Here is a 26506-nt window from a genome sequence, read left to right as displayed (position 1 = left end):
AGTGGTTCTGAGGGGGAAGCAGGAGGCAAAAAACCAGAGAGGGAGCGGTTGGTCAGAAAGAGGCGGTGAACTGCAATGAAAGGATAAGGGAATAGTGTGATAGAATGGGAGTCAGGATGCAAAATGCAGAAGTAACATGAAAGAATGAAGGAGTGTATACGGCGGGAGGAATTGGGGAGCGTAAGGTGTGAGTTGGGAGTATGATTTGGAGTGTGGCAGGGATTGGGGAGTGCAAATTGTGACTTTGTAGTGTGACAGAGTACGTAACTATGTGTATGACAGAGTGAGAGGTTCGGGAATGCAAGTTGTGATGGGCAATTGGTGAGATGTGCAAGGTGTGTTGGTGGGAGAGGTGTGTGGGTGTTTGAGGGATTGGAGAACATAGAATGGGCATATTTCCAGCATTGCAACTGATAATGATTAATACCATTAACACTATTAAACAGGCATGCACATTAAACCAAGAACATAGCCAAAACAAACACTATTCTGCCAAGCCAGAGACATCTGGGACTCTTCCTATTAAATTGATACAAAAGGTACAAATAATGACACCCTGGCTCTCTTGTAGCCTTACACACTGCCTCTTTCCTAGGATGTGCCAGAATAACATCCTCCAGTCAATAATAACTGTGTCGCATAAATGGCACAATAAATAAAGGGTTGTGCTGCAAAGGTTGCCATTTCATGCCGCAGTATTCTGGAGGGTCTGTCCAGTATGTATCGATAAAGGGCCTGATTCACAGAAGAATTTTAGAATGGACAATCCCACTGATAAATGCTCTGTGATTCAGGCTCTAAATGTCCTGATCATCAGTTTGTCTGGCGTAGTTTAGCGCAGGCAATGTAGACCTTAACGTGTCTCTCTCCTCACATTTACATTATCTACCCACCAGGTTCTGCAACATGTGTCTGTCCAGATGTTTTGAACAGCGACCCCCATGTTCACTCACCATTCACTACGATGGCTAGGGCTGATGGAAATTGTAGTCCAAACATCTGAGGAGCCAAAGTTTGCAGACCTATCACATAATTGACCTGGTATATGGGGCCGCAAGCACCTATTATTTCGAACGTGGATTATTGAACAAGATGGAACATAGTATACTGTCCCTCTTTGCACATCATTTGTACATAAACCAGCTGATCTCGTGAACAATGATGGCTTGTTTATGATACTTACCTCTGGAGCCACTGCTGAAAATCACAGGCACTTGCGTTCTCTTTGACTGGCGATGTCCTGCTTCCCTGAAAAGGTCTAGCCTGATGACATATTTGTGTTTTGGCTTCTCGAGACCACTGCGAAAGTTTGGCATGCTCACGTGTACACAAACATGAGGGGGCGTATAGGCGTGCGAAAAGGCATGTTTGGCGAAGACATTGTAATTGTTGATAAGATGCAGAGCCTCTTGCACTTGACTCCAAAGCTGCTTGCGTTTAGAATTACGAATTACACGCGGGAGAAGCCTGAAGGAAGTGTAAATGCATGACAAATGAATAGGAGTACTGAGGCTATTAGGCTTGTGTGCAGTTTGACAAGTGTACTTTTTGCAAACAGTTAGGTCTTCATTGCAAAACAGCAAAATGATATCTGCTTGTAATTATTACCTTTGAAGCACTCTGTAGAGGCTGCAGGGTGACTTGCTTGGGGCTTTGTGACACACAGTGACGACGTAAATACACGACATAAATACACAGTTTAAATGTTTGCCTGCAGAACCTTAAAACGGCTTTGATTTTCAAATAGAATAGGTCACTTTGAACTGTCCCATGAATCAGGGTGTTTGTTGGCAGTGCAAAGTCACTTTGCACAATGCAAAATATTCCATGAATCAGTCTGCATTTGTTTCAGTTCCACAAATGATTTGAATGTTATTCCCGTTTCTCCTTTGCTTTATTTGAATGGGGAAAACCCCAGCCTTCCACCTCTTTTTTTCCCATTTTCAATTCACCATTTTCCAATCTGTTTCTTTTGTCATGTTTTCGTTGTATTTATTTTTTTATGACTGAATTTGCATGAAACAAAAGACGTGTCGACAGTCGTTAAACCATGTCAACCCATGCCATGCACAGCGGCCTTGTCTTGGATGGCTTCAAGCTTCTTTTGCATGTACACTTGTCCCCATCATTGACCTCCTCCTTATGAATAGCCCTAGACCCATTGTTAAAGTACTTCATTTAGTAAAATAATAGACCAGGGTGCATGGTTGTTGATAAGAACTGTCATTGTTGGGCGAGTCGCCCCATCCCTGGCTCAGTGGGACTTCATTCCTCCATGCACCGCCCTCAGAAGTCCAATTGACTTGAACTAGACAGGATATTTGGGTCTGTTCAAGTTAGAAGTCCTAAAATTCCTCATGGAATGTGAGACTTCTCATAAGAAGAAAGGGGAAACATTTTTAACGCAAGTTTCTTCCTACCCATTGAAATGTATTCCTACCCATTCTAATTTATTTCACCGTTTTATTGTATAATTACTAATCCTATTTTCGACCCTCTGATTTTTCTTCAAGTTTTTAAATTACAATCTTAAATAGTTTAAACAATGTCTTAAACACAAATCCTATATTGTATCTCTTCCCCAAACTTAGTTTTTAAATTCTATTTACATTTCTCTGTATAGACATTTCTCTGTATAGATGTTGCCAGCGTTGTTGAAACTCAATCTTTTTTTAAATAAACTGTTATCCTTCTATCTCTTTTCAGATTTCTTGATCCCCATAATTGAAAAAAATCCACATTGTTTTACGTTTTCTTTATGAATGGAAATAGGATGTTGATGTAGGGATTTTTGCTTTTTTAAAAATTAAAATAAGTAAAAATATGCTGTGCAGATCTATTCAGTTGTTGCCAGCGGTCCAGGCAGAGCAACAGGGGCCAGCATGGCCACAACCACCAACATGAAAGCAAAATGAGCAAATATAAATAACTAGATGTGGTGGACAGTAAAGATACCTGACTATAAAGGACAACTACCACTGGTGTGTAACCTCTACTGCCACATGCAACACGGGGCCAGCATGGCCACAACCACCAACATGAAAGCAAAATGAGCAAATATAAATAACTAGATGTGGTGGACAGTAAATATACCTGACTATACAGGACAACTACCACTGGTGTGTAACCTCTACTGCCGCATGCAACAGCATGCAACAGGGGGCCAGCATGGCCACAACCACCAACATGAAAGCAAAATGAGCAAATATAAATAACTAGATGTGGTGGACAGTAAATATACCTGACTATAAAGGACAACTACCACTGGTGTGTAACCCCTACTGCCGTATGCAACAGGGGGCCAGCATGGACACAACCACCAACATGAAAGCAAAATGAGCAAATAGAAATAACTAAAAGTGGGGGACAGTAAATATACCTGACTATAAAGGACAACTACCACTGGTGTGTAACCTCTACTGCCACATGCAACACGGGGCCAGCATGGCCACAACCATCAACATGAAAGCAAAATGAGAAAATAGAAATAACTAAATGTGGGGGACAGTAAAGATACCTGACTATACAGGACACCTACCACTGGTGTGTGACCTCTACTGCTGCATACTGTCCTTTCTTCAGCATTGTCATTGGCTCTTCCACAGCACAAAAAGCACATGATCTTGTGTGCAGCCTGGGGCCACTCAGAAACCAGGTTGGACTAAGATTAAAAATAAGTCAGAGACCAAAAAAAGGTGGCATGTCTAGGATAATCACAGTTTGAGACATTTCATGAGCATTTGAGTAGCACATTTGTGTGTATTTCTGGGGAAATGTGTGTCAAATGGTGCACTTTAAACCATGTTGTGCAAGTAGCATTGACCAAAACTACCAGGGTTCCAGTGTGCTAAGTGCTTAGTCTAGCACACACTAGCCCACAAAAGTGCCCAACACTGGCTTTTTGGGCTGGTGCTTTGTATATTGCCATATAAGGCAGTCAAATATGGCTACACCACCATCCTGAGAGGCTCTGCTCCTCCATGTCATTCTTTAGGTTGATAAGAGAGAGCTTTATCTCTCTGCCGGTGCTCTTGAAGATAGACATTAGAAGGTGGTGCCAATCAGCTGCTCCGTATGCAGACTTAGTGCCTCACGGTGTAAGCTGTGTTACAGCAGCAGCCATTTTGTAGTAATGAGTGGAACTGTCTAAGTTGAGAGACGATTTGTATAAAATTGTTTTTAAGAGCACGATTTGTTTGCATGTTGCTTGGTAAATTGACTATTTCACTTTTGTACTGCATTACATTGTTTTGGTATTATTGTTTTTATTATTAGCAGTTGACTTGTATTTTATTTTGAATTTTCTTTTTGTCTGGTTGTGTACAGAGTAGGGACAGAATCTGCAGACTTCTAGATGTCCTTATCTCGCTAACTGCACATAATCATCCTTCTTGGTAACATAGCTAGCCCTTTCTCCCTGACAGATCATCACTTGTTTATGATATGTCAGTGTGCTGCCAGATTGGAAGGGGCAAAGTTATCTCTCATCATTGACATTGTAGAAGGGGGCATAGCTGGCAGTGGAGCAAGAGGGCCATTATTGATTTGAGCTGCAGTGACCTTGTTTAAACTGTTCTTCCTCTCGGGTTCACCACTGCTGTTGGCGCTGCACCACTGTCACCTTGCGTGTGACTAGTAGGTCCTTTCAGGGTGCACCACATGAGGGCCCACGACCCTGGTCATCCCTCCAAGTGGAAACTGATCATGATACCCAAGAAGATGGAAGCCTTGAGTAAAAGGGGATGAGTTGAGAGCGAACGTCTCTCTGAAGCAGGCGGGTAGCCAAATGCACCAGCGATCGCATCTGGGTGGCTCCCTGTGGGTAGACTGAGGTCTGCGTATCCACCTGGTGCACCTATCAGTCCCCGCATTAGCACCCTGAAGGCACAGAGGAGCAATGGCATGCAGAAGCGCATGCTGGGATCCCCGGAGCTGCAGCAGCCCATGCAGGGATCAGCATGCGGCAGCCAGTTTGAGTACCCCACCAGTAGCACTTCTCCAGGCCTGTCCCAACACTTCTCTAGGCCTCTCCCTGCCTGCTGCCAGCTTTATATTGCAGAAGCCCTTTACAGAGGCTGGATACTGAGGGGATAATATTACTCGTGCTCTGCAGCGCTTACTGAGCATCACCTCTCATGGACTGCACTCCGGCTCAGATGTCTGCTAAGATGGCATCATGTAAGCCCAATTCAATCCATGCAGGCTGGTCTGAGCAGCACTCTGAGTCTAGGGGCAGGTCAGTAGCAAGAAGGGACAATAAGCAAAACAATAATAGCAATGGCTCTGGTTGCACACAACCATAGGGAGATCCCAATTTGGCACACATATGTCCAAACAAGATCTTATGGAGTGTATAGGTGCACTGAAGTATGATATCAGCAGGGCAGGTAAACAGGAAATTCAAGTAGCTACCACAGAGCTGCATATGTCCTCGTTGGGCCGGAGGCAAGACCTGTATTCTCTAGGTGACAGGGCAGACACCAATGAAACACCCCCTTAAACGCTTTAGCAAGAGCTTTCGTGCACCCAGGCTGAACTCACCCTTACCAATAACATCCTAGGCATTGTGCCGAACAACCTTCAAGATCGTGAAACCCGCAACAGGCAGGGGAACCTCCGAGTGAGGGGGTTGACAGAAGGCACTAAAGGCAAGGATTTGCCAATCCAGGTCTCCGTGTTGTTGCAGGTGGCCTTCTCTGGGACAACAAAGGGTGACATTTGTTTTAGACCAGCCCCATTGAGTAGGACTGCGCTGTAAGAACACCAAAGCAGGTTCCAGTGACATCATAATTAGTGTTCACTCCTTTAAGTGTAAAGAAGAAATATTGCAAGCTTCTCTAATCACAGAAGCATCTCATATCGAGGCCAAACTATTGTGATTTTTCAAGATATTTCCACGAGAAATTGAGGAGGCAGCACATTGACTAAAGGTGGACCTATTCTTTTCAGATTGTTTTCCCTTGGAATGTTAAGCACGTGACGTCTCTTTATTGTAGGGACAGTAACACACAGATTCACGTTTTTTCGCACCTCCTCTTTTTCATTTTATGAATGGCCTTTTATGTGGTGTTTCTCCCTCTTTGTTCATATCTTCTGCTTGTTTAGGGGTATTTGGATGGAGGGCGGGATACAGCTCCTGTGGGAACGCCTTCTCTTGCGTCTCCAGTTTGCTCCCGTGCCAGAAACAAAGAAGGCATGGGAGCATTTTGACAGGTACCTGTTTTTTTTTAGAGGGATGGCCCTTAAGGTACCTACATTTAATGTCCGGGGGCTGAACTCCCCGAATAGGATGGTTTGACTTTTCCACACACTAGATGCAGGTGGTGCTGTTTTAGGGCCTCATCAGGAGTTGGGCGGTATCCGGGCAGTATCCAGGCACTAATTGCACCGGGATACTGCCCAACGCTATTAGCGTTACCGTATCTCGGCCCGGCACAAGTTGCGGTGGGTAGGTAAATCCCCATTCCCATTGGGTCCATTGGGACTATTCTTGACGCTATTAGCGCTGTCGCTAATAGTGCCAAAAACAGGCAGAAAGGGGAGATTCTTACCTCCAGCAAAAAGCTGATGGTAAAACTCCCACTTTTCGCCCAACTCAAGATTGGGCAGAGTGGTAAATGCGGCGGTAATAGAATTACCGCCACATTTGACTGCTCCGCCCAACAAATTTACAGAAGGGTGGTACATATTGTATGGCCTCAAAACAATTCACAGCCCAGCTTTTTGCCTCAACCAGGGACAAACCTAGGGCAATGGATATTCTCATTAACAGGAATGTCAACTTCATTCTGCAGGAAACCAAGGCAGACATTGAAGGGAGATACCTTTTTATTCCTGCGATGCTAAAGGGGATGCACCTAACTACAGCAGCAATCTACACTCCTAACAAGGCCTAGAACTCCTATGTGGAGGGAGTCATTAAAGATTTGGTAGCCTTCACTCAGGGGAGCCTTATCCTATCCTCACTGCAGATCTAAATCTGACAGCAGATGTGTGACTTGATAGTAGAGCACACTTTGGCAGAAAACAAAATCAAACATCGAAGACATTTTTGGCTGCTCTACATGATGCCAACCTTGTGGAAATTTGGAGGCAAAACAAAATGGTGATGCCTGGACGGTTTTTAATTAATCATAACCACGGGCAAAGCTCTGGGCAACCCTCCAAATACTAAGGACTACACATTTTATTTGCATGTTCATGGAACACATTCACACTTAGATACATTTGCCTAGTTTCCCAATTAGCTGTTTCTACTCATTTCTCTTGTATAAGTAATATAATCTGGCCCTACAATGCCCCTTTTTAATACTTACATGACACCATAGATAAAGAGCACAAAGGTAGATCCTGGAAACTAAACTCGGCCTTGTTGAGTGTAGCAGTCCTCTCGAGTCCTCTGTGAAGAACTTAAATCTGATATACAGTGATCATTTGCAGAGAAGATGGTAGCAAACAATAAAATCCTTACACAATGGGATGCTTTTAATGCATCTATGAGAGGCTTCCTCATCGAGAAGGCTGCTAAACTCAAAAATATTAGGGCTCGGGAATTAGAGATCCTAATATCTAACTGACAGCTTATTGAGACTGAATACCGTGATAATGAATCCAAGAGGTCCTTTCAAAAGTTCCCAAACATTAGCAACCTGAGCAATCTAATCACTGCTAACAAGGAAGGACTCTACTGTCTAAAAATTGCAAGCATGGAAACCAGGCAGGTAAAATATTAGCCTGGAAGCTTAGCACCAGAAACACTTGGAATTCAATGAAAATAATTCAGAGACATGACAGCTCCCTTGCTTACAAGAATTCGGAAAAATTAGAAGAGTTTCATAGTTCCAGCTCTGTAAAGCTGAGGGATTCGCTCAGCAGAATTTGGAATATTCTTTCAACAGTCCAACGTCCCTAAATTGGACATAGTAGATGCAAATGATTGCAAATGATTGCATAGGCCATTAAGTAAAGATATATATGATATGAACAAATGTTTCTAGGCGTGACAAGACAAGGAGGGGGAAACAGAGGGAGGACCAAAACAACAATCTTACTAGGCCTTGTGACATTAAGATTGCGCAAGTTCAGGGAAGTGGGAGGGGAGAAGTGCTGAGCGTGGGGGGCGAAGTGCAGGTAACTCAGAAAGTGAAGCCAGCTGGTGGCTCATAAGTGCAGAGAGACTGGACTTTAGGGTTGCAGATACAGACCGTAAGTGCTGGGGGAGCCCGGAGGCAGTGCAAGGGCAACTGGACATGCAGGAGCCTGGGCCCGAGTTCGGAGGGTTGCCACGTGACCAGTGCATGGAGCAGTTGGGACATCAGCAGGGGAGAGGTAGAGAGAAAGCAGAAGCGAAAAAGAAAGGACTCGAGTTGCTTCCGGAACCGGAGGTGGTTCTGCTCAAATTTGAGAGAGACATGGAGACAGTTCTAGAGGGACTCCCCAGCGGAAGAGAGAGATCTGCCTCCAACTCTCTGCTTGGAAAAGCATCTAACCCTCAGAGAGTTGGAAGTGGATGAGCAGAGAGCTCAAGAACGGAGATGTTTAGGAAGAGAGAGTTGGAGATAGTGTGGTCCCATGCCCCAGAAATCCTTGTGGACGATGCAAAGTGTCCTGAGCTTGATCCTTGCCACCACAGGGAGCCAGTGAAGAGATTTCTGAGCTGAAGAGATATGATCCCTGGGCCTGAGGCCAAGGACAAGTCTCGCAGTCCTGATCTGGATAAGTTGTAGAGGTCGGAGAGTGGAGGTAGGCAGGTTTAGAAGAGGCTGTTGCAGTAGTCCAGCCGAGAGAGGACCAGAGCTCTGGAGACAGTGAGCTTCTGTGGGAAAGTGATGAAAGGAAGAATACCTCTGGGGAGGTGCAGCTGATAGTTTGATTTCTTAGAGACGTCAGAGATGTGAGGAGAAGGAGAGGGTGGAATCGAAGATGACACCAAGGTTCTTAGCCTCACAGTTAAGAGCAGGAAGAGGGCCCAGAGTGGCCTACCAGAGAGCGAGAGGAAAGGAGGGAGCTGGTGTATTCCGATGAGGAATATCTCAGTCTCACTGCCATTAAGGCAGAGATCATTGGCGGCACACCATTCCTGAATTGCAGCCAGACAGTTTGGTATAGAAAAGGGGAAGATGCGGCTGAGGGGAGCCTGAAAGAGAGCTGGGTGTCATCCGCATAACACTGAAAGTTTGAGTAGAAAGTATCGATGCAGTGGGCAAGAGGTGCCAAGTAGTGGTTGAAAATCCAGGGAGAAAGGTTAGACCCCTGGGGAACACCACAAGTAGAGAGAGAGAGATAGAAGAAATAAAAGACCCCAGTTGGAGCTGAGAGGGTCAGTCAGTGAGAATGGGGGTCAGCCAGGCCAGGGCATGATCAGTGATGCCCAGGATATCACGGAGATGATTGAGCAGGATGGCATGGTTGACTGTATTGAAAGCAGAAGAAAGATCAAGGAGAATGAGGACAGAAGGAAGGTTAGAGTCAAGGTTAGAGAGCAGGTCTTCAGGAGTGTTCAGGAGAGCAGTTTCCCTGCTTCTGGCAGCTCTGAAGCCAGACTGGTGGTCGTGGAGACACCAACAGATTCAGTGTGCAGATTAAGCTAGGAGATGGCCAGCTTTTCCAAGAGTTTGCCCAGGAAAGTAGTGTTGGAGATCGGGCGATAGTTAGCCGGAGAGGAAGGATCATCAGAAGGCTTCTTTAGAAGAGGGTGCACAAGGGAGTGCTGAAGCGGGGATTGCAATCAATGAAGGCTAGTAATGCACTGGGCCCTGGTGGCATCCTGGCATTCTTGTTCAAATTCCTTCGGCACAACTCCTGAAACCCATAATGGCTTAGGTGAAAATCTCAGTGATACATAAGCAGTGCAAAGATCCAGAATCCTTAGCCGGAATTGAATGTTGATGCCAAACTGGATGTCAAAAACTTAGTGGACTGGTTGGATACTTTGCTTCCTCAGCTGATAGCACTTCATCAGGCTAGATTCATAAAAGGTTGTCCAGCAGGTGATAATATCTGGAGAATCAACCTGATTCACATCACTCAACAGGTAAGAATTCCATCGGTCTTGGTAGTTTTAGATGTTCAAAAAGGCCTTTGACTGTGCACCCTCTCTCTCCACTGCTTTTCACGTGAACATCACAAATTTGGAAGCATCTTTCAGACGCTGCAAGGGCATCTAGGGAATTTACTACAGATGAAGGGAGTGCATGCTAACACTCTTTGCCAACTACATTTTGTTGATGCTGGGCAATCCTAAAATGTCTATCAAACCAATTATTTCTCTGCTTAATTCTTTCCAATCAATATCTGGAATTCAAATAAACCTTGATAAAAAGGAAACAATCTTGTTGTTCAATCAAATTGATTGATGTTCAGTGTTCAATCTTCCCTTGTCTCAGGAAAACCTGACTCAGCTACACAAGCTTTTCTCCTAATCTGTTGGGCTCAATCTTCAACTCACAAGCTTTTCCCTGTAATTATCCACCCTTGCTAGCGGGGACTAAAAGTGATCGGCTAAATGGCAGAATCAAAGTCCCTCCTGAACAGGGAGGGTAGCAGCAATTTAAGGTGACTTTCCTGCCACACTTCCAATATAACTTCCTTGATCTGCTCATCATTTCTCACTATTCCTCTCTTAAGCAAATCTAGTGAGAAATTCTTAGGTATGTTTGTGGCATTTCCGAACATAGAATTTCATTCTCAGTCTTGTATAGATCTAGGGCAAGGGCCGGCCTCTCTTGTCCATGCATGCATAGGTATTCCCATCCAGCTCAGTTGTGAACACTGAATGTTTTACTCAGTCCCCCCTCTGATAAAGGGTAGAAGGTGATTGAGCATGTAGTCACTGGCTTACCTTAGTGATATGCCATTTGGCTCCCCAAAAAATAGAAGCCGGTCTCAATGTACCAATTACCTTTGCGTAGCAGTAAAACGATTTGTGTATTATCAAGTGAGGCATTAAGTTATAAACGCTGGGATGAGCTATAGAGCTATCCACTCCATTGCCAATGCTGAAAGACTTACATGAATTCACTAGATGTCTTACTAGAAATTGAATATCCCAACTGTAGAAGACTATGATGGCTAAGGGGGATAAGGGTCTCCCCCTTACCGACAAATGGCACTGATGTGTAGGGACACTCAGAAATCATCCATTAGTATGCAGCACATAGAGCTCACAAGTTGGTTCTTGGCACCAGACTGTACCCATCAGATCTGAACTGGGAATTTGGGTCTATGTCGGTGTGGCTGTGGGAGAGTCAGGATCTTTTTTGCATATCTACTCAAATTAAGCATCACTGGAGCAACAACCATCTGGAGATTAGAAAAATCATGAGCCTAACCTTGCCGCTGAAATCAGAGTAAGGTTTGGTCGGCCCTGAGCCGTCCATTAAGGTACCTCCATAGAAGAGGCGGGCGATGTGCAAGATGTTTACTGCAGCTAGATAAGTCTTAGCCTCCAATGGAGAACAACCTACAGTTGTCCGAATGCCTGTGACTGGCTCACCAGGGTGTGGTCTATGCTCATTTTAAGTTGTAAGAGGTTGACTCTCTCCCTCTGACGTGGGCTACATCGCTTTTTTTGGGACTGGGACAATTTTTGAATGTGTCAAGATAAACAAGCATTTCACTTGAACCATGAAGATGGGAGCACTAGGCTTGTTGGACCCAGGCCTTTCATAGGGGTAATCATAAACAGCTGGAGCTGCTTTGTTTTTACTGAAGGGCTGGTGGAGGGGAGGAGAGGCTGATGGGAACTGTATGGGAGTAGGGGATTGTTTTTCTCTTTTTGTCTATTCTCTTCTTTGAATTGAGAATAGACAATTCTTTGAATTTGAATTTAATTGAATTGAATTGGAGTGTAATGCTGTGTCTTTATCTGTCATTGTACTGTGTTAGCTTGTTCCTTTAACGATTGGAAGCTTTGCAATCATTTTGTGATATATATTATGATAATGGGATATGTTAAACAAATAAAATCATCTTGACTATGAAAAATACACTGGCCCTCATTACGAGTTTGGTGGTATATGGGTGGTAAATCCGCCCAGATACCAACACATGGTATTACCGCTACTGCCACTTGGTCTGGCGGTAGTATGGCTGGATTACAAGTGGCGGTAGGTGGTTCTAATCCCCCATTTATTTGAGTCCATTGGACTCCATGGGTAATTCCGCCGACATTTGGCGGATTTACCTTCAGCTCATAGCTGGAGGTGAATCCTCAAACTTTCTGCCAAACATATAGTTGGGCGATGCCATCATTTATTTATTTATTTATTTGTATTTAATTCATAAATTAACTTTTAAAAACCAATCCATAAATACACATAATTCATTCAATCAATTAATTTAACAGCTCATTGTTTCTTATTTACAATCGTGCATACAAACACATACAATGTATCCTGTTACACACATGGTCTATGCTAAAAACTGAGCTTTCAGATTTAGACACTTAAAAGACTAACTCCAATACACGTACAAACTAGCAGCAAAAAGGGTTCCTATTATCAACTCACATTAGAATGTAAATAAATAAATACATAAATACGATTCAATCATGCGGCAGTATACGGTAATACTGTCACATTTTATCTGCACCGCCCAACCCGTAATGAGGCCCAGTACTGTCTACAACTGCTAAGCTCTTTAGATACAAGATGGCTGCTTCTTGAAATGGCACCACAAAGATATATACTGTATGCCAGCCCCTGTTTAACTCAGCAGCCTGCCTACTCCCCCTGATGCTTGAAGTTCTCTATGGTTCTTTATGCCTCTATGTGGATGCATTCTTTATTTCTGTTGTGGCCCCTCTCCTTCACCTGCGCATAATCAATTGTAGGGTCGTGATAATCAAGATTTGGGGGAGGAGGAGAACCTTGTGCTGCAAATGGTTTTGAAGAGACAGTAAGCTTTGTACCTTTGCCTAGTGCCTCATTGCAGCATGTATTACTACCCGTTTTACAATTGTGTCGCTGAAAAGAAATGGTATTACTTTGAATGAATATCATATGTTATTAAGCCCAACAACTTGTGATGGGGTTGGTCTCCTTTACCTTTTGCCCCCAAATTGCTGGCAAGCCAACGTAAATTAGTAAATGAGTGCATGTCTAGGTGCTGGTGTCAGACGTCATTGCCATCAGAAATGGGAACCGAAGCTCAGGATCACACAATGTGGAAGCGGGGTGTGGATCAACAGTCACTTGGTTCTAAAGTAGGCAGTCACAGCCTCAGGTGGGGATTCCACACAGTGCTCCATGGTTTTATGGAATGGCTCTCTAGTGATCCATCGAAAGACCCAATCAAACCAGTAAAGCACATCAACCTTTCAAATTGCATCCATTCATCCATACTATTTCACCCATTCACCGCTCCATACAATCGCACCCGTCCATCCCCACAATCACACCCATCTCTACATCCATGTATCCATCCCACAATCACATCAATGCATTCATTCACACCCATACATCCATCCACCTAATGAAACACACGTGTGTATCCACCATCCACATTGAACCAGCCACCCAATCACACCAAATCTACAGAAGTTGCACACAATTGTACCCATTCACCAATCCACACAATCAAATCCATCCATTCACAGCCATGCCTATGTCTGCCCATCCCCACAGATACACTTACACACCCATTCAGTCACACACATCCACACACTGGCATCCATCACTCAGACACACCATCAAACTCCTGCATCCTTGCATACTCCTATGAATCTATCAGAAATAAAAAGGGCAGACCTCTCCCACTTTCTCTTCGGCCTATTACTGTCTATTCTCTTTTCCGTGGTTCTCTAAAAACACACTTCAACATCCTGAGTGATTGCCAACTGGACTTAACTGTTTACCCAATGTTATTGTACTGTGTTTCAAGCTTAATGTTCAGGGCTTTGGTTTAAGGCGTTTTATAAAAGACAAACAAAATACAAATACAATACAAATACCTCTTGGCTTGACTGCTGCCTGCTACTTCCGCGTTTGCAGCGCAAGAGAGTCGAACCCCGGCTCCGCTCCCCCTCGAACGTTCCTCGTGCTGTGTCCTGGCTTGAACCCGCACCTACTCATTAGGGAAAGCTTTTCCTCTGCGACCTCTCATGAAGCCGCGCAGCTTGGGAAATGGCTGCCATTATGCTGTTGTTTGCTCTCATTAGAATTTAAGTGCTGCCTTCTATCTCGCACTAAAGCACACAGATCACCCACGGGAACAGCTGTGATTCCTCTGAGCGTGCCTTGAATTCCGTGGGGGACAGATTTGGTGCTCAGAATCATCAGCCATTATGATTTTACCAGCAACAGGTCTTTTCCTTGGTTCATTCTTGACGCACCTGCTTCTCGTTGGTCAAGTGACTAGTTGTATTAACAAAGCTGCCACACCCTTTATTATTATATTATTATTATCTGGGTATAGCACAAAAGTAGCTCGGAAAGAATTGAGCGCTATGCCGCATGATTAGGGTAGCATTAACAACAAGGGTGTAAGGGCAGGACGTAACACAGTACTGTGTGCATACACAAAACAATATGCTAGCACTGGGTTGATTTGCAGATAGTCACACTGTGGCTGGTTACCTGGTTACACCTTGCCCTTCAGGTGCAGGTTTTACCCTTGACGACCACATTATGAATACAGTAAATTGCTTTCCTTAAAAAAAGTACATTTGTTAAGCTAAACATGGAATGAAAGATCCCAAAAGGTCCTGCTGTTTTTCAAATCGTGCACAGGTTTGTATTTAACCTCATGCACATTCATTAGTTTTGCCAATATGGTGGCCAAAACATTGCTAACAGAGAAGAGAAGAAGGGTTTTGAGAAGCAGGATATGTTGTTGCCATGGCAATGCTTGTAACATAAACTGGGCAAAACATGATTCGTTGTTCTAGTGTCACTCCACCATATCAAGCATGCTACAGGTTTACAGCTGAGGGAAGGTTCCCAGTGTGCATCATGATAGTTTGCCCTGCGACAAAAGCAAGTCTTATTATCATTTACATTCTTAATGTAATCGCATGCATAGGGTAACTTGCACACATTTTTAAGTGTTTAAAGTATTTGAAAGGTATATGGGTCATATTCAAGTAGCACCTGTACATTTATGGGGCATTTTGTGGTGGTGAAATCACAATCACAAAATATACTGTGAATTAATATGGTGTTAATGCCCCGGGAATGGGGGAACAGCCCGGCAGCGCAAGTTATCGTCCCCCTAAAAACGATCCACTGGCTCCCACTTGCTGCAAGTATCAAATTCAAATCCCTCTGCATCATCCATAAGGCTGTCTGGGGCCAGGGACCACGCTATCTACAACTGGCTCGCACTAAATACACTCCCTCCAGATCTTTCCGTTCCTCCGGCACCAACTATCTGCGTGTAAAGTGGTTCACTAAACAGCGAGCTGGTGGCCAATCTCTTTCCTCAGCTGGCCCCCTCCTATGGAAAAGCCTCGCCATCCCTCTTCATCTTGAGCCTGATCTCCTCAAATTCAGGAAGCCTCTCAAGACTTTCCTTTTCACCTCCTCCTTCCCCCTTTCCTCCTTTGCTAAACCTTGCAGTAGCTGAGATTAGTGACCAGGGCCCATGTGTGTCCACCTGGGCCCTGGCCTCCCACCATAGCCTTCAGCCTCTGCCCTTCCCAGCACTTTCCTTGGACCCCAATGGCCTGTGCCATCACATGCCTTGCACTTATTTATTGGCAGTTTACCACTCCCCCCAAATGATCTCTGCCAGTCACTTAACAGTTCCTTGAAGCTTATTCCCTAACACTTCACTCCGTGTTGCTCCCAGCATTTACCCCTCCCCGTCCCTCTCTCTCTCTGAACTTGCACGCTCTGAATGCGCACAAGGCCTAGTAGGACCGCCTCACACTTTCAATGTTATATTTGCCTTCCATTCCCATGTTCCCTCCCTGTTGCCCTGTGGGCGCTTGGAAACACAATTTACTTGCGGTATAGGCGCCGTAAAAATGCCCAAAAACATTTTTTTAAATTAGCACCCAAAGTGGTAACTCGTGGGTGCTAAAAAAATTCATTTCCCTTCGTACAACGGGACGCACACTGTGTCCCATTGTACGAAGGAAAATAAATGTCCAAGAGGGCCACCATGGAAAGCGAAGAGGGGCTCTGTGTGGAGCCCCTCTTCCCTTTCCATGGTGGCCTGCAGGAGTGGACAGGAAGGAGCAGTGGCGGCAGGGAGTGCCACCACTGCAGAAATACGGTAAGTGGATGGTAGGAGGGGGAGAAAAAAAACTGGATGGAGGGCAGGGGAAAGTGGCTGCAGGGGGAGCCGGCCATCAAGTGGGATGCAACGCAAGCTTTCACCGGATGTACCAGCCTGCGTTCCTACCCACCTGACTGGCTGGCTCCCCCCTGCCAGGGTGCTAATAATCAATACTAAAATATGGCCAACGTATCTAAAAATTACTTTCCAAAGCGAAATTAGCCTGTGAATTGGCAACATGGGAAATTACATCATAGGGTTGTGGGTGATGCACATTATAGGCCTCCTTGGTTTGAGTGCATATGGTGGCACTTTGGCTTCAACAATTCTACAGAGAGAAGGAAGGGGTGATGAGAAGCAAAATATTTGGTTCGTATGGAGTATAGAAATGCTTGGCCATGCATTGAATGCATCCCAGATTGGTATTTTTGGTGTTTTTCACTGCATCAACAAAAAAGGGGCTACTTAATTAAATGGCTTCCAGAAGGAGTTAGGACGTAAGAAAGCTCTCTTTTCCTGCCGCTCACCATGCTTTGATTTTCTGGCTTCTCGCAGTGCGGCCAAGAACAAAACACAATAAAACTGCACTGCTCGATCCCTGGTACCCCTTCTCCCACATTGTGCACCACGTAGAAGTGTGTCACATGGGGTGTGGATTGGAGGGCATTGTCTGGTGAGCCTGTTCCCCCTAACTCCAGACTTGGCATGACCAGAGGGACAAGCCTCACAGTTTCCTTTCATCTATGGCGTTTGAGTGCTAGTCACAGACTATTTTCTAGTTCTAGTCCCCAGTCTCTCATCCTAGTCCTATTCCACATTCCTTGTCTCTCAGCCTAGTCCCAGTTTTTAATTCTAGCTTTAGTCCAAATATCACATTCTATATCTAGTCTCTCGCAGCCCCAGTGCCTTGTCATAGACCTAATCATCTGTACCAATTTGTGTTCATTGTTTAGTTCATCGTTCTAGTGTCAGACTTCGGGTCGATGGCACCTCTAGTATTCGTCTCTTCCTCCCCCTCCTCCTCACCTGTGTGGTCGCTGCAGTCTGGACTGATGGATCTTCGGGTCCAGTAGTCTTTTCCTCTCTTTGTAGGTCGACCGCGTCTCCCACAAGACAAAGCCACAGCGGAGGCCAGGTAAAGGCACCCCGCTGGGACTCCGGTCCCGGGAGGGACAACTAGGGGAAAAAGCCGCAAGCGGCAGAAAAAGCCCCTGCTGAAGGCACCAGAGTCCTGATAGAAGCTGAGCTCCGTGGGAAGTAGCTCCAGAGAAAATACAGGCTACAGGATACGAAGCCGACCGGGAGCGGTGAGAGGTAAGCAAACTGGGCAAGGTGCCGAGGGGGCACGGCAGGGGGAAGGGAAGCAGAGTACAAAAGAGCGAAAAAACAGAGAGAGGAGCCAGAGCAGAACTAGAGAGAAGGAGAGCATACACAACAGCGGCAGCGAGGAGAACAGCTGACGGAAAGGGTTGTAACGCGAAGCGCTGAAAGAAGGCGGGGCCTAAATAGGAAGCATGAGCCAAGGGAAAAGACTAGACCGCGCTATGCGCTCGGCTATGATAAACCCGGGTCCTTGGCCAGAGATGCCAGGAAGGAACGCGGCGCGTGACAGTATGCCCCCCCCCATACTGAGAACCCCCGGGCTTCCCTGGATGCCCTCTATGAAACCTCCAGAGGAGGATGGGGCGTGGATATGAGAGACAGGCTCCCAGGAATCTTCAGCACTGGAGTAACCCTTCCAATGGACAAGGTATTCTAAGCGACCCCTATGATACCTGGAATCACGAATACTTGAGACCTCATATTCCTCGTTAATGTTCCCGGGTACAGGAACAGGAGAGGTACGGGCAACCCGGGAATCATCCGCACTCCTCAATAAGGAGGCATGAAAAACAGGGTGAACCCGCTTCAAGGAAGGAGGTAGGTTAAGGCGAAAGGTCACTGTGTTTATTCTGGCTGCGATGGAAAAGGGGCCCACGAACCGTGGAGATAGTTTGGAGGGGCGAGACCAGCGTGGGAGGAATTTGGTGGAAAGCCACACCTTGGAGCCCACCTTCCAATTGGGGACATCCCGACGGTGCCTATCAGCTTGTTGTTTGTACTCCCGGAGACTCTCAGATAAGCTCAATGAAGCTGTTCTCTGGGCTTCCTTCAGCCGAGACAACACATCTTCCACGTGTGGCAGTGAGGAATGGACAGGCGAGCGAGGGATTATAGAATGAGGGTGATAACCATAGGAACAGAAGAAAGGCGACATCTTAATGGCTGAATGTCTGGAATTATTATATGCAAACTCGGCTGTGGGCAGCAAAGCCACCCAATTATCTTGTTCAGCATTGATATAAGCCCACAGATATTGTTCCAGAGTAGAATTTAACCTCTCTGTTTGCCCGTTCATCTGCGGGTGGTAACCTGATGACAAAGCCCTCTCGATGCCTAGATTTTTACATAAAGACTTCCAGAACCGGGACACAAATTGGCTCCCGCGGTCTGACACAATCTTTTCCGGGAGACTATGAAGACGTAAAATGTCCCTGACGAAAACCTGAGCCATGGCTTCTGCAGTGGGCAGGCCCGAGAGTGGTGAAAAATGAGCCATTTTGGTGAAAGAGTCTATAGTAACAAGGATACAGGAACAGCCTTGCGAGAGCGGTAGATCCACAATAAAGTCGGTTGAAATATGTCTCCGGGGATGAGTAGGTACTTCTTCTTGTTGCAAGAGGCCCACCGGTTTTTGAATACAACATTTACTTTGTTTACAAATGGCGCAGGTCTGAACGAATCGACTGACATCCTTAATAAGATGGGGCCAGTAGAAAGTCCTTTGGACTAGCTCCAGAGTGCTAGTTTGCCCCCTGTGTCCGGCTGTTTCGTGATCATGGCACCACGAAAGGACCTTGTTCTGAAGTTCCTTAGAAGGTATCCACAGCTGGTGTCCCTTAAACATCAAACCATCCCTCTTGATTAGGCCAATCAGTTCTTGGTGACCAACTGTTGCTTCTTTGACTTGCTGCAAGAAAGAAGAAAGGGTACTCACGATCTTGTTTCTAGGAAACATCCTCTCCAGAGAGCCGGTGAGATGCTTGGAGCCGTACGTCTTCCTGGAGAGGGCATCAGCCAATGTGTTTTGACTTCCAGGTATGTAAGTGATTCGAAAATCATATTGAGAAAAGAAATGTGCCCAACGGGCCTGTCTGGAGTTAATACAATCCATAGATTGTAGCACCTGTAGGTTTTTGTGATCAGTCCTTATGATAAAAGGATAGGTGTTACCTTGGAGCAGATGTCTCCATTCCTCACATGCCTTTTTCATAGCTAATAGTTCTCTCTCTATAACAGAATAGTTGCGCTGACTCTCGGTAAGTGTCTTTGACAGATAGGCCACCGGATGTTCTACGCCTTGGTGATCTTGAAGAGGAACTGCCCCTATGGCGGTGGACGAAGCATCGGTCTCTAGAATAAATTGCTCAGTCTGATCAGGCTGCCGTAGAATGGGGGCTTGGCAGAACTGCTCCTGAGACGATGAAAACTATCCTCTGCCTTTGAATTCCAAGTGAACGGTCCCGAGGATTTCTTCAACAGGTTGGTAATGGGTAAAACAATGTTCGAGAAACCTGCTATGAACCGCCGGTAAAAGTTGGCTAGACCCAAGAATCTCTGTACCTCCTTTACTGAGGTAGGGGCCGGCCAGCAAAGGATGGCATCTACCATGCTCTTATTCATCTGTATCCCATGAGGTGACAGAATAAATCCCAGATAGGGAACAGAAGAGACCCCAAAAAGGCATTTCTCTCTCTTAGCCAAAAGATGGTTACATTTGAGTCGAGTCAGCACTTCAGTAAGATGTTTGGTATGGTCGAGCATGTTATTGGAGAAGACCAAGATATCGTCGAGATAAACAACCACTGAAATAAACAAGAGGTCGGAGAATATGCGGTCCATAAATCTTTGGAAGACAGCCGGTGCATTTACAAGCCCAAATGGCATTACATGGTATTCGAAGAGGGCAAAAGGTGTCCTGAATGCAGTCTTCCATTCGTCCCCCTTCTTAATGTGGAGAAGGTGGTAGGCGCTCCGTAGGTCTAATTTGGAGAATATTGTAGCACCTTGGACGGCTGCTAGTATATCTGGGATCAGAGGCATGGGGTAGCGGTCCTTCTTGGTTACTTTATTAAGACCTCTGTAGTCGATACACGGTCGCAGATCAGTGGAACCCCTCTTGGGGATAAAAAACAGTGGGGCTCCAGCAGGTGATTTAGACGGCCGGATGAGACCGTTACAAAGATTGTCATCCAAATATTTCCTCAGGACATTCTTCTCCTTCACCGATAGCGCAAACATCTTGCCGAAGGGTACCAAAGCATTAGGTGTCAGGTCTATGGAACATTCTTCAGGCCTATGGGGGGTAACTCCAAAGGAGAAGAGTCAGCAAAGACTGCATCAAAGTCCTCCAGGATCTGCGAAATTGTATGGACTCCAACTGTAGCAGCAGGCTTACTAGAATACGTCCTCACTGTTTGGTAATTGACGCCCTGCAAGCACTGTCTTTGGCAGTAGGTAGAGGAGAAATCTAGATGGTTGGAGGCCCAATCAATGTAGGGATTATGCTGGCTGAGCCAAGGAATACCCAAAATGAGAGGGAAATGAGCTGCTCGAATGATGTCAAATGTTATACTTCCAGAGTGTTGGTGGATGGTGAGCAATAACGGTTCTGTAGATTGGGTAATAAGGCCAGAGCTCAGCAGTTTGCCGTCCACGCCCTCCACCTTCTGTCCCTCCTGTCGGTCTATGCGCTTAGCTCCCACTTGATTGACTCATAGAGTGTCGGCAAAGTTTCCGGCGGCTCCACAGTCCAGGAGAGCCAATGCCTCAATCTGGTTCTCCCCGATGGTAATTTGTACAGTGATGACCATAAGGCGAGAGTCTTGGGAGGAGTCAAATGATCCGATTGACATGGAAACATAGGTACTATACAGCACCGCTCGACATCCCGTCCCTTCTAGGATCGAGGGTGTTCGTTTTCCGACTGTTTGGAAGATAATTCAGGACAATTCCTTACAGAGTGTCGGTCTGACCCACAATAAGCACATAGGCCTTGCTCCCTCCTTCTCTTCCTCTCTTCGGGAGTAAGAGAGCGGCGTGTAGCACCTATCTGCATTGGTTCTTCAGTTTGTTTGGATGAAGTAGGAGGAGGAGGGGGTCCCCCAGGGAAAAAAGATCGGCTTCGCCGTTTCTCTTGTCTTCTATCAATCATACGAAATTCGATCTCAAGGGCAGCTGTCATTAAAGCAGCTAGTGATTCTGGGTGAGGAGAGCGGGCCAATTCGTCTTTTAGATCTTCTCTAAGACCTCGTCGGAACAAAATTATCTGAGACTGTTCCGACCAGCCAGTTTCCAAGGCCAGCCTTTTAAACGTTGAAATATATGACTGCACGTCAGAGGATCCCTGTCGAACATCCAGCAGGTCTTCCCCTGCTGACATGGCGACTTCAGGTCTTTCAAAAGTGCTCTTGAGAAGTCCCAAAAAGGCCACATAGTCCTGTAGCACAGGGTCAGAGCTGGTTACCAGAGGAGTAGCCCAGGCTAGGGCAGTACCTGACATATTAGAAATCATAAAGCCGACCTTGGCCTGGTCGGAGGTATAGGAGCAGGGTCTGAAAGTAAAATATACGGTGCATGCATCTAGAAACTCTCTCAACTTTTTCGGTGAGCCTTCGAACTTGCCCGAAGAGAGAGCCATGGGAGGCAGATCTATGGAAGGAGGCTCCCGGGAGGCTATCATCTGTTTCATAAGGGTGTTCTCGGCTTTCATGTTTTGCATCTCCAATGAGAGATTCTGGACCGCTGCCACCAGTTCCTGTACCTGCTCGGGGGTGGCCATTGTAGATTGTGGGCGTTGCAAACTGTCAGACTTCGGGTCGATGGCACCTCTAGTATTCGTCTCTTCCTCCCCCTCCTCCTCACCTGTGTGGTCACTGCAGTCTGGACTGATGGATCTTCGGGTCCAGTAGTCTTTTCCTCTCTTTGTAGGTCGACTGCGTCTCCCACGAGACGAAGCCACAGCGGAGGCCAGGTAAAGGCACCTGAAGTATCACTGGGGCCAGAGTGATTGCTTTGAAAAGTAAGTTTATTATTATAAGATTACTGGCGCCCCGCACTGCGACCACCTCCTTCAACAAGACCTAACAACTGACCTGGAACCCTGGGTAATTGCAATCTAAACATTCCATGTTGGTTGCAGTGCGGGGATAACATTCTAACATGGAATGCTACACATCCCCCCCCATAAATATTGAATGAAAACCTTTAAATGGAATAAGATAATAGAAACAAACATTCTTATTTACATTCTAAACAAAATAATTCTTAACATTCTCTAATCCACGGGTGGATACTTAGACCACTTTGCGTAATTTACATGTAGAACTGCATAGCATGAATTAGCATGTGAATGCAATATGATAACATTAAATAACGTACAATATAGATTTTAACTATGCATAACATAATCTCTGGACCAATATGGTAACCTTCTTTCTCTCGAACTTCGCATAAGATTTCGTCCAGATGCATCATTACTTTGTTGCACATTTCCATCCACTTCTTCACCTTGTCTCACTGCCTCTCTATGACTATTGTCTATTTCATTTGCATTTTCCCTTCTAAATAGAGTTTCATCTCCAAACACGTCATCTGCTCTTCTCCTTTCACCCTTACGCCTACATTCCTCCTGTTTGCCTTCCCCTCTCCATTTACTTAATCTATCTAAGTTCCATACTGCTCCCCCAGCAACTCTAACCGCTCTTCTGAACACCTGTATAACTTTAACCGGACTGCTATACTTAGAGTCGCCCTTTCTTACACTACGACCAAACTAAATCCGCACATAATCCCCTGCTGAGATTCTCAACTTGGGTTCACTAATCGACGGTTCTCCACCCGATACGTCATATTTATTTTGACATTTGAACAATCTTTTTTTTTCGGCATGCACCACTTTCCTACGATTAACCCAATACGGATTAAGTAAAGTATTTGGAGCTCTACCTCTCATCAATTCAAAAGGTGAAATATTCATTCCTCTCTTAACAGCCATCCTACTACACCACACCTTCTCTTTTAATACTTCATCTACTGACAAGTTATTACTCAAAGCTAATTCTACTGCTTCTACAATTACACAATTACATCTCTCCACTAACCCATTAGTTTGGGGATGATATAAAGCTGAAAACCTCCATTCAATTCCTGATCTCTTGGCAAATTCTCTTATCTCCTTGCTTTTGAATTGGACTCCATTGTCACTCAATATCACTTTAGGGAACCCTTCCCTCCTGCATATTTGCATTATGAATTTTACTATCTCATGACTATCGATCTTATTCACTGCTTTAACTTCCAGCCACCCTGAATAGTAATCAACTAATACTATCAAGAACTTCTTCTCATCGATTAATTTCCCATATGGTCCAACAATATCAATACCCACCATTTCCCATGGTGCTTCACCTTTGTGAATGTCAATAGGCTTTGACTTTACAATTGTACAACTTTTATCGCTGTTTTGACACGGCCAACAATTCATAACCATCCTTTCTACCATAAGATCCATACCTGGCCACCAATATTTCGATCTTATGTTAATCTTCGTGCCTGTAATACCAGGATGGCCCTGGTGTGCTTTTTCAATAAGTTCATCATATAGTTTACGTGGGGGAATCAATTTGTCTCCTCTTACCAAAAATCCATCTTCCATAGACAATTCATCCCTTACCTCCCAAAATCTCAAACATGTTTCCTGAACTGCTTTTCTTTTAGGCCGTCCCAATTTTATATATTTGCCAATTTGCTGAAGCTCATCATCCTTGCCTAACTCCTCAATCCAAACATCCTTGGAAGTAACTTCAAATACAACAGCTACCATTTCATCATCCATTTCCACCACCATCTGTTTACTTCCTAATGGCAATCTCGACAAAAAATCAGCCACAACATTTCTTTTTCCAGGCACATATTTCACAGAAAAATTGTAATCTTGCATTTTAAGACTAAGTCTTGCTAATCTCGGCAAGGCTCTACACATTCCTTTGACTGTAAGAACCTCAATTAACGGTTTATGGTCTGTCTGAATAACAAATTTAGTTCCCCACACATATTTTCTGAAATAATTTACTGCCCAGGAACAAGCCAATAACTCCTTTTCGATCACTGAGTATCTATTTTCAGTGTCTGAAATGGCCCTCGATGCATGACTGATTATCCTCTCGTTAGCATCTTCATCTACCTGTGATAAAACTGCTCCCAAACCGTTACCACTGGCATCCACTGTAATTTTTGTCATTCTACCAAACTCAAAACCTCATAGCTCCAATGAATTGCAAATTTCACTTTTTATGTATTGTACTGCCATGTTGCAATCATCATCCCACACAAACTTGGCATCCTTTTTCATCAACTTCCTCAAAGGATCCGTGACACTCGCAAAATTTCTCACAAACCTATTGTAATACTGGCATAATCCCAAAAACGACCTCAATTCATCCTTGTTTTTAGGATTAGGTGACTCTCTGATTGCTACCATAGCATCCTTTTTTGGTTTGTACCCTTTGCCATTTACAGTATGCCCTAAATATTCCACCTCATTTACTCCAATTTTGCACTTGCTTTGTTCAACTTTCAAACCTACATCCTGTAATCTTTTTAACACTTTTTTCAACCTGTCATCATGTTCTACAATTCCTTTACCAAATACAATAATATCATCCTGATACACAAAAATTCCTTTCACTCCTCTAAGGACACGCACCATTACCCTCTGAAATACAGCCTCCGCAGAGGCTAAACCAAAAGGCATGCGTTTGTATCTATATAAACCATGTGGCGTAATGAAGGCCGTAATATCTCTGCAATCTTCAGTCAGTGCAATTTGATGATATGCTTTTGAGAGATCTAATGTTGAAAACACATCTGCATCACCAATACAATTCAACATTTCAGAAATAATCGGAAGGGGAAATATATCAACTACTATGTTCTTATTTACATCTCTTAAGTCCACGCAAATCCTTGGTTTGCCATTCTTCTTTAGTGCCACCACGATGGGACTCACCCATTCCGTAGATTCTATTTTTTCTATTACTCCTTCAGATTCTAACAATGTCAACTCCTGCTCCACTTTGTCAGCAATGGCAAATGGAACCGGTCTTGACTTCGTGTGTCTAACCGGTACAGCCCCTTTCTTCAGGCGAATCCTGTGTGCATAATCCTTTAACAAACCTAACTCTGATTTGACTTCATTTCTTTCTGCCGACACATCATTTCTCTGCTGTTGCTGACTGCTATTGACCAACAAAATCTGTTCTTCCGTGCATGGGTCCAACCTGATTCTCAAACCAGCTTGATCTCTCCATCCTATGATGTTAACGCCTTTCTCTGCTTCATAAACTTTGACTTGGGCTCGTCTGTCTTTAAATGGTATGATACTGGGAAACCGGATTTTTATGTCCGATACCTTCAACTCACTTCGCAGACCACATGCCACCAGGTTCTGCCACGTCTTCTTGGTGATTATTGTCCAAGGCAAACAACTATCCGCCTTCACCCTGAGCTTCCAGTTATCTAGAATCACCTCGCAACTTGGGCACTTAAATTCTCCTTCTGGCGGTTCCCGTATGAAAAATACTCTTTCTTCGTCTGACTCTTCTTCTTCGTCTACGATGACAGAAACCCTTTTTTTCTTCTTACATACGACTGCAAAATGACCCTTCATACCACAATTTCCACATTTCTGGCCTAGGGCAGGACACTGTTTTGCATTTGCGTAATGTCCAAATCTGCCACAGTTGTAGCATCTATTTCCATCCCTTGGCTGGTAATTCTGATATTTGTGATCATGTTGCGTGCGAGGTGTCCAAATCTGCCACATTTGTAGCATCTATTTCCATCCCTTGGCTGGTAATTCTGATATTTGTGATCATGTTGCGTGCGAGGTTCATTCTTAGCCCAAATTTTCCCATGAACTTTATTTGAACCACCTCTGTTGTCTAGATTCTTTGTCTTGTTGTTCTTTCCTGAAACAGCTTCAGCTTTGTCTTTAATTCGCAGTGCATTAACCTGGCTTTGTTCCTCTTGCTCCTGAGTCACTTTTGTAGTGTTTCATTGCATGCTCTGTACTGCTTCTTCTTTCTTGTCTTTCATTTCCTTAGAGCACAGCTGACTATGCTCCACCCGCTTGGCAATAGCTATAGTTTCAGGTAGTGATGGATTGCCAATCATCCACAGTCTG

At 44.8% G+C, this 26506-nt stretch overlaps 1 protein-coding gene across 4 annotated transcripts in view; it reads left to right on the top strand.

Annotated features, from left to right (window-relative positions):
* Positions 1-26506, top strand: part of RGS7 (regulator of G protein signaling 7) — a 2057596-nt gene that overhangs the window by 536609 nt on the left and 1494481 nt on the right. The gene's annotated exons all lie outside the window — the stretch shown is intronic.

Source organism: Ambystoma mexicanum, chromosome 4q (genome assembly GCF_040938575.1).
Source record: "Ambystoma mexicanum isolate Mex_15411 chromosome 4q, UKY_AmexF1_1, whole genome shotgun sequence".
Classification (NCBI taxonomy): domain Eukaryota; kingdom Metazoa; phylum Chordata; class Amphibia; order Caudata; family Ambystomatidae; genus Ambystoma; species Ambystoma mexicanum.
Note: the sequence above shows the minus strand (reverse complement) of the source record. Positions and strands in the feature narration are given on the sequence as shown.